Below are 8950 nucleotides of genomic sequence, written 5' to 3' on the forward strand. Positions count from 1 at the left end.
GTGGCAGTTGCAGAAGCAAAATCCAGAGCATGGGAAGAGTTTGGAGAGGCCATGAAAATGACTTCCAGGCAGCCACAAAGAGGTTCTGGAAAACACTCCAACACTTCAGAAGAAGGAGCAGGGACACTGTCCAAGCTGTGCTCAGTAAGGAAGGTGAAACTCTGAACTCGACTGAGCGTATTGTTGGGTGTTGGACATAGCACTTTGAGGAACTTCAAAACCCAAGAGACATGCCTCCTAGACAGGGGGTACGGCCAGAAGTGTCTGGAGTGTCATTTTCATTTCCTAAGCTGAAGTCACTTAGGTGGTGAAAAAGCTTTGCAGTGGCCTTGCAGTGGACTTCAGGAACTGTGCCTTTGGATTGGCAAACGGGGATGGTGGTTCCCATTTTGCAAAAAGTGGACGGAAGAAAGTGTGCCAATTATCATGGCATCACACTTCTCAGCCTCCCTAAGAACGTCTATGCCAAGGTGCTGGAAAGGTGAACCCATCCGATAGTCGAACCTAGGATTTTGGAGGAACAATGCGGATTTTGTCCTGAATGGAAGCAAATCTGTCTCATCAGACTGAAATATTACCTTTGAATTTGTAGCACTGATTTTTTTTTTTTTTTGCACTGAAATTATGCAACTGATTTTTTTGCACTAGAATTATGCATCTGAATATAATTGCTCTTGAATAGAACTCATGAATTTTCAAGAACACATTTTCATTGTTCTTATTCAATTGTCATTATTCATTGTTAATATATTCAGATAAAAAAAATTCAAGCTGAAAAAAATTCAAACAATATATTTCTAAGTTGCTCAAATTCAGTAGACGAAATTCACATACCAAAATACGAGTTACAAAAAATTCAGAGCACACATCCGGAAGATCCACGGAAGAAAGCTAAACGTGTAGTTTTTCCACGGTATGGAAGTTGTGTTCATATTTTGCCATCTACTCTACTCTGGTACTCTAGAACACGTTCTTCATATTAAACATCATATTGTTGAGTTTGAAATGATATTACTCCAAATTCTTACAGTAAAAATGTATGGAAATTATACCCTGAGTATCTGAGAACATGCTCTTCAAGACTGCAAGTGGAGTGGTCTGGTAACACTTTGATTTAACCATTTTATGGAATTTAATATCTGAGATTTTTCAAGCCTATTACTCCTAATTCTTACAGTAAATACACATAAATATTATACCCTGTGTACCAGAGGACATGGTTTTCAATACAACAGTGGGATGTTCTGGTAACAATTTGATTTTTAATTTTAATCTGAGGGAAACTGAATTCCCTCAATTTTATGGACCTTTCTGGACTTTTCAAGGGTTGCAAACTGTTCTTTTAGCCAATCGGGCCTGTTTTTAATATTAATTGTAGTGAATTATGAGGAATCATGTTTTAAATTCCATTTCTTGTGAATTTTCAATATCTGCGGTTTTCTGCGAGTCCCCCCTCTCGCTCCCACACGTTCTACCGTAAACCGCAATGTAGACGCGCACAGAAAATCCTAGTGTAGATGGCATGACTGCGTTTTCGCGAAGTGCAGATGGCGTGATCGCAGTCAGGATGGTGTGGTGTCATTATTTCCTAATACATACTGTGTTGTAAATGGCTCATACTGCACAGTTTACACCACAGAACATATTACATTAACAAGACTAGGATCGTCCCATACTCTTCTATCCTAGTATTCTGCTAGTCATCAATAATTCTCTGTTGCTGTTTCGTTTTAATAATGAATCTTAAAACTTAAAATTCATTGTTTTATATTCAACAACATACTTTAAAAATACTTTAGAATATAAATACGTAAAAAGGTCATACAGTTTTGAGTACCTTTTATTTATTTAATTGTCAGTCAGAAATGCCCGTTAAGTAGCTAGCAAACGTAGAAAGTTACATATAATAATATAATTACAATATAACAATATTTTCAACCTGTGGTATGTCCTGACTGCCTTATAACAATCTCCAATATTTTCAGTTTGCATACAAGCATTCTAAGAAAAACAAAACAAAAAACAACAACAACAACAAAAAAACCTAGAACAGTGTTTTTCAAATCCTGGGTTGCAACTGTTGAATGAACCGTTGAAAAAATAACCCGGTCTAATTTGAATAATTAAAGGGAACGTCCGCGATTGTGGGGGAAACTCCATTACTCGCTAAGCTCTGCGTCTTTTAAGGTGGAACAGTATGTTTCTGGGAAAATGACGAATATATGTGTACGTGGCTGAAGTTTAACTTGTCTGTAAGTTTTTATTAAATGTTTGAATTACCAAAAACTCATCTGTAACTCGGTAACTAAACTCGGCTGTTTAGTTTTGTAGCACTTTCGTAATGCAGTTAGCCGTCTCCCGAGTTTGGAGACTTTTCCAACTTAAGTGATAAGAACAGCAAAAATAAGTTAATATTACCCATCATTTCGGTTCACGGTTTTCAAATTTTGGAGTTCTTTCCGTTTTAGAGGGTCATACTTTGAACATACTTCATACTGTGGATACTTCCCCTATGAAAAGACACGACTTTTCCAGAGGCTGATACCTTATCACAGGATTTTATTCCTATTCTTACAGTCCCACCCTAAACGTGAAATTTGCTAGTGTCTAATTAAAGAGTGTCTAATCTAATTACAGAGGCCGATAATACAGACTAGTGATGTTAATGCTTGTTATGAAGAAAATGATCATAACACACGAAAACTACATTAAACTAAGAAACTACAATGGCTATCAGTTTTTAAATGATAAAATATAGAATGTTTTGGCTTTTATTTCCCAACAAGGACTAAGACCCCCACCCCTAGGCAAAACGGAGAAATGGGTCTCAACCTAATTCTGAATATTTTTAATAGTTGAGAAACAACTACAACTCAACAATGTGGAGAAACAAATACACCAATATCAGCACACAATGAGAAAATACAGACAAAATAATCACAATAAAAATTTAAAAGTAAAACTTTATTGGTAAAAATACTATACAGGTGGTCATAAATTTAGAATATCATGAAAAATATATTTATTTCAGTAATTCCATTCAAAAAGCGAAACTTGTATACTATACTCATTCATTAAACACAGACTGATATATTTCAAGTGTTTTTCTTTTTCTATTTCTTTTAATTGGATGATTATAACTGACAACTAATGAAAACCCCAAATTCAGTATCTCAGAAAATTAGAATATTGTGAAATGATTTAATATTGACTCTCTATTCAGTCAATTAACACAAAACACCTGCAAAGGCCCTTAAATGGTCTCTCAGTCTAATTCTGTAGGCTACACAATCATGGGGAAGACTGCTGACTTGACAGTTGCCCAAAGGATGACCACTGACACCTTACACAATCAGGAAAGATAATGCCATTGCTAAAGAGGCTGGCTGTTCACAGAGCTCTGTGTCCAAGCACATTAATAGAGAGGCAAAGGGAAGGAAAAATGTGGTAAAAAAGAAAGTGTGCAAGCAATAGGGATAACCGCATCCTGGAGAGGACTGTGAAACAAAACCCATTCAAAAATGTGGGGATTCACTAAGACTGGACTGTCAGCACTTCAAGAACCACCACGCACATACGTATGAAAGACATGAGTTTCAGGTGTCGCATTCCTTGTGTCAAGCCACTCTTGAACAAGAGACAACATCAGAAACGTCTCACCTGGGCTAAAGACAAAAAGGACTGGACTGCTGTTGAGTGGTCCAAAGTTATGTTCTCTGATGAAAGTAAATTTTGCATTTCCTTTGGAAATCCAGGTCTTAGAGTCTGGAGAAAGAGAGGAGAGACACAGGATCCACGTTGCTTGTGGTTCAGTGTAATGTTTCCCCATTCAGTGATGGTTTTGGCTGCCATATCATCTGCTGGTGTTGGTTCACTGTGTTTTCTGAGGTCCAAGGTCAATGCAGCCATCTACCAGGAAGTTTTAGAGCACGCTTCCTGCTACTGACCAACTTTATGGAGATGCAGATATCATTCTCCAACAGGACTTGGCACCTGCACACAGTGCCAAAGCTACCAGTACCTGGTTTAAGGACCATGGTATCCCTGTTCTTAATTGGCTAGCAAACTCGCCTGAGGAAGATGCAATACACCAGACCCAACAATACAGAAGCTGAAGGCCACTATCAGAACAACCTGGGCTCTCATAATACCTGAGCAGTGCCGAATCCATGTCACGCCGCATTGCTGCAAATTCAGGCAAAAGGAGCCCCAACTAAGTATTGAGTCCTGTACATGTTCATACTTTTCATGTTCATACTTTTTAGTTGTCCAGCATTTCTAAAAATCCTTTTTTTGTATTGGTCTTAAATAATATTTTAATTTTCTGAGATACTGATTTTGGGGTTTTCATTAGTTGTCAGTTATAATAATCAAATTTAAAGAAATAAACACTTGAAATATATCAGTCTATGTGTAATGAATGAGTGTAATATACAAGTTTCACGTTTTGAAATTACTGAAATCTACTGAAACTTTTTCACGATATTCTAATTTTATGACCAGCACCTGTATATCTGTTCAAATTGTTGATCGCTATTAACAAACTGTGATAATATATCTTCTTTTATTTTTTTAAATGTCCCAATCAGAAGATGATAGGCCAGTTGTTGCGTAGCCTATGAATATGACAGGCTGTTCTCAAACTTGTCAAATAGCTAAAAGAAGTTGTTAAATAAGATGACACAAGACAGGAGGAACAGAAAGTGTGCTGGAAGACACAGACTGGCAGAAGCATGAAGATCAGGCCAGCAGAAGGCCTGCTCTAACAGAAGGTGTGTCTCAGCACTGGCACCTACAAAAACAACAGCAACATTTTACCAGAGGTTGTCAGTGACATGTTTATGCTGCACTGTTTGGTTTTACACACTTAAAAATAAAGCATTAGAGTAACAATTTTTGGTTCACAGAATATGGTGAATAACGACAGAACAAAAATAATGTGTCCTGTGTAAAGGTGCTGGCACCATGATTTATTTTCCCCAGTGTTTTAGCAACTAAAAGGAAATTGTGCTCTATAGTTTGAAAAACATGCATTATTTAAATATGATCTCTTAGAAGGATGGAGTCTCTAGTTTTTCCTGGGACGATACATTATGTCCAGTCCAAAATTAATATAAGAACCATTATTTTTGGTTTTAATGTGATGTGTAAGACATGTTTATGTGCAGCTAATCAATTATGTGCAGTTTTCAGTAAGTTCAAGTCAAGTAAAGTATTATTTTACCATTCCGAATCCATTCATTCCAGGCATGCAGCTGGTCACTTCCGTGGTCCACACTGGTTTCTGTAAATTCACGATCTGAATTGAACAAAACCAAAGAGATTATTACATAGCCCACATTTTTACAATGTTAACATGTCTTTGAAATGTCTCAACATTCAGATGGTGCAGAATAAGAATACATCTATTTCCTATACCCACATGTAGCCTGATTTACAGGCCATTTTTGAAGCAGGGAATGGATAGAAGGGATTGGATGCAGAAAGGATCAGTCAAGGTCTATCAAAGTGAAGAAAGTTACTCATTACACAACCAATACATTAATATAAATAAAAAGCAATATTAATTACTCTTTGGTGAGTGGGGGAGGTGCATTAGCATTAGTCTGTGTATGTTCAGATATTTCTCTGGAGAACAATAGTCCACGAGCCCATCCAGACTTTCCTTTAAAATTCCTCAGTAAAATTTTGATAAGTGACCCTACACTCCTTCGGCGTGTATCCACTGACATAAACTGGTTCTTGAACAGAAAAATTAGTTCCCAGCTGGAACCAAAGAAGAGCAGGTTCTTCATTGTGAACTGTGGCTTCGTCCGTGGTCATGTTGCGGTTCAGTTGACTCAAGAGCTCAGCGCCTCAAACACAGTTATTGCCCAGTGGAGGTGGACAGGGCCATTTACAACATTTCATATGAACATTTCATATAATAACGAAAAAAACTGGAACATGCTCAATTTGTGTGTGTTTATTGGGCTGTGCTTGGCTCTGCGTTAGTTACCTCAGCAACATTTACACACATATTATAACTCACAGAGAGAGGAGGACTGCTGAATTTGTCTTATTTCATGTGAATGATTCTTTGCCTGTTATATTGTAAAGGGAAGTTGTGGGGAGACATTTGTGGTGTTAGTATATTTATAAACCCAATATAGCAGCACACAGCCACATTAAATTCACATGCTTTACTCTAACCTGTTACACTGAATATATAAGAAATAGTAATTCTTAAAATCAACAAAATGTACTTGGTATTCTTCGTTCTTTGGGGCTAGATCATCTAGTATTTATTTTTAAATAAAATGAACAAGAAAAACACTGATGCTGTTGTAATATATTATGAACAAAACATTGTGCTCCTTTTTTCATTTCTGCATTTATTAGTACTGCCCTCCACACAATCACATAAAAAAAAACACATGTAAACAAAACATTGATATGAAGCACAAAAGCTTCTCCAGATCTTCCAATGACAAGGCTATGTTTTTTGACTTGCCATAAACAGCCATATACAGAACAAAATGAGCAGTAAACAGACCAAATGTATTAAAAAAAAAAACAACAACACTTAAAGACTAAGCACCACTTAATGGACCTCCGTGAATATTTCACATTATTTTAGTTACTGACATATATAAGTATGAATTAAAATGAAAATAGCAGCTTAATTTGCTTTAAAACACAATTTTATTAAATTGACGGAAAAATCCGAGCTCGCTACGGAAATTCTTGAACGCAACCGTGACGTCACTGGTGGACCAGCTGAACGACGCTGCGGTAAAACACCGTTATGACCGTTGGTTTCCTTACATGCCCATATTGTTGGAAAAGCGCCAGTGAAATGAGCTACAGATAACTGTACAGATGGGGGGGGGGGGCAACGGTCTTTTAAACCTTATTCTATGAATTAGGAAGAAATAACATGTTTTCTGACTATCAATAAACACAAGCTAGGAACTCAAATTCCACTGTATTTATTTGTTTGACTAGAGTGACCAGACGTCCTCTTTTACCCGGACATGTCCTCTTTTTTAAAAAAACCTAAACTTAAAAAAATGTCCGGGCGTAATTTCACAAACGTTCGGGATTTTGTTTTTCTAGAGCTTACATAGAATATCGAGAAGTGCTTCGTCGTGTTTGGGGAAGTCAAACAATAGACAATGTAAAAACATTAGTATATGCTTTTTTCCTTCAAAATTTGGTTCATGATACTGGTGCTGCAAGGCTTTTAAGGTTGTGGAGAGCAGCTGTGCAGTGCACAGCACCTCTAAATATATTCCCGCGGCTATGTTCATAGACTATTATTTATTAACAATTCGAGAAGAACACAGGTTTACCTGACTGATGTTCCTGCAGCTCAGTAACATGGAGTCTTTTTTTCTTCATTTCATATTCTGAAGGATAGTTTGCTTCATCTTCTGATGATATACTAACTCCCTAATTTGAAGCAAGGGTGAGATGTGGGGGCCTTTGTTAATTTGCGGGGCTCTACGCAGCGTGCGTAGTGAGCATATAGGGTGGTCTGGCTCTGCTCATATGTGTCTCATCTTTTACCGAAATCTCAGTAAAGTCAAATATTATGCTGTTTTGCTAATGTTAATTACTCTCATCTTTACTTGCAGGTACATTTTATTTCTGATTTAGCTCACCTATGTCTCATGTCTCCTTTATTTCTAACACAATTTCTACTGTGCAATTTTAGGAGAATCATCATCATAGTCTCCTGACAGAGCAACTTGTGAGTTATTGAGTTGGAGGTACCCACCTTTGGAGTGATCCAAGATGATTTTCCGGAGTTCACGCAAAGCCAGAGTGAGGTTTTCCAGTCTGTGGTGGAGGTATGTGTTTTCATCTCTCAGTTTCTGAATGGTATCCTGCAGGTCGTAAGAAAAGGTTGTTTGTGCAATGAAGGACATAGTCAGCACTGTTGCGATCAGTTGTGCTGAGAACATTTTACTCAGAAAAAAGCAGCCTTAGTTCAAGTGAGCTTCAGCTGAACAGGAGAATCTCAAAAACATGTCAAGTTCAGTGTTGCTGATGTGTTTCAGTCCCTTCTATTACAGCAGGTCAATGTGTAGGCCCTCTGGTCATGGGTGTTCTTTCAGCTAGAACCTACATTTAAAAATCAATTCAGATTTTAGGCACCATTAATTTAAGTTACTGGCCACAAAGGTTATGTTTTGTTTAACAATAGTAGTGGAGGAAAGTGGTTTGACAAGGCCTGAGGTCTGGGTCATAATGTCTTATTTTATGTGTCTTTTTGCCTTTTGTTTTATTTATACACACACTCACAAACACACACACACACACACACACACACACACACACACACACACACACACACACACACACACACACACACACACATATACATATATATAATTAAGGCAAAGAGAGCTCTTGTTTATTTCCCAACGCCTGAAAGGATGCTGAAAGATAAGACAATGTCTCCATCTGGTGGTCATGTACCATTCACCACCTACCTATTGGATATAAACATCACTGCTTCATGTCTTTGATATAATAATATCATGCAATTAGCATCCTTATATTTAACTTTCAGCTCAAATTAAAATTTTAACTTGGACTGTCTGTGAGGTGTTTGGTGTGTTCTCCCCGTGTCCATCTGGGTTTCCTCAGAGTGCTCTGGTTTCCTCCCATTGTCCAAAAAACACACGTTGGTATGTGGATTGGTGACTCAAAAGTGTCCATAGGTGTGAGTGTGTGAGTAAATGAATGAATGTGTGTTGCCCTCTGATGGAATGGTGGCCCTTTAGGGTGTGCTCCCACCTTGTGCCCAGTGACCTAGGTTAGGGATCTGGACCCACCTCTACCCTGAATTTGATTGACGGTTTCAGACTTAGAGCTGCATTTCTCCACAATGACAGACATTCCCTTAAGTAATGCAAATTAAAAAGAACTAGCATGATTTAGCATTTTTTTTAGGATTTTA

At 37.6% G+C, this 8950-nt stretch overlaps 1 long non-coding RNA gene across 1 annotated transcript; it reads left to right on the forward strand.

The window, feature by feature from the left end:
- Window positions 1-2145: 2145 nt before the first annotated feature.
- Window positions 2146-7828, forward strand: LOC136676437 (uncharacterized). The gene is made up of 3 exons (XR_010796293.1): window positions 2146-2252; window positions 4656-4772; window positions 7700-7828. It is a non-coding gene; the product is annotated as an uncharacterized lncRNA (long non-coding RNA).
- Window positions 7829-8950: the final 1122 nt, after the last annotated feature.

Source organism: Hoplias malabaricus, chromosome X2 (genome assembly GCF_029633855.1).
Source record: "Hoplias malabaricus isolate fHopMal1 chromosome X2, fHopMal1.hap1, whole genome shotgun sequence".
Lineage (NCBI taxonomy): Eukaryota > Metazoa > Chordata > Actinopteri > Characiformes > Erythrinidae > Hoplias > Hoplias malabaricus.